Genomic DNA, 736 nt, shown 5'->3' with positions numbered 1-736 from the left:
TTCCTGCCTTGTTTGTTTGCTCTTCTGGCCCAGCGCTTCCCCGAGCCGGGCTTTGTGAAACTTGTAATGGATTAAGTGCCTCTGAAGGACGAGGAGGGGGGTTGTCGGTACCTTCTTGTGAAGGTGGGGAGCAGGGGACATCGCCCCGCATGCTGCCGGTCCGGAGGGGTGAGCCGGGCGGCGGGGATGGGTTAAGAGGATTTGAGCCTTCCTCTTTTGTCGTTGTTTTAGTGCGTTTTAAGAGCAGACTTGGGGCTTGTTGAAAAGGAAAAAAACAGGGAAAATATCTTCCAACGGTGCTGCGGGAGGAGAGGAGCTGGGCTGGGCAGCAGGTTTCTCTCCCATCGTGCCTGCGTGGGATGTGGGTCCCTCTATCCCCGGGGCTTGGGACGCAGGTCGGCTCAGCGAGGGAGACCTGCTCGGAAATGTGTGGTGGAAGCAGGAGGAAAGAAAGAAAACACTTTCTAACCCATGGAAATGCCTAGGATGCACTGCAGCTCTGCACTGCCGAGGATGGGGAAGGACCTGGTTTGGGATGTCCCCGTGGTGGGTGTCCCCAGGCCGGGAGCCGAGACAGTCACCGCGGCTGGGAGCGACGCGCCCTCCATGCTGCATCCTGCAGTGCCTGGCATGGCCGCGGGGCACTGGGCAGCCCCATCCCAGTGGCTGGGATGTGCCGCTTCCCAACACATTTGGGGAGCAAAAGCAGAGCTGCCACCAAAAAGAACACGTTTGC

This window comes from Larus michahellis, chromosome 15 (assembly GCF_964199755.1).
Source record: "Larus michahellis chromosome 15, bLarMic1.1, whole genome shotgun sequence".
Taxonomy (NCBI): domain Eukaryota; kingdom Metazoa; phylum Chordata; class Aves; order Charadriiformes; family Laridae; genus Larus; species Larus michahellis.
The sequence above is the reverse complement of the archived record's forward strand: the minus strand, read 5'-3'. Positions refer to the sequence as shown.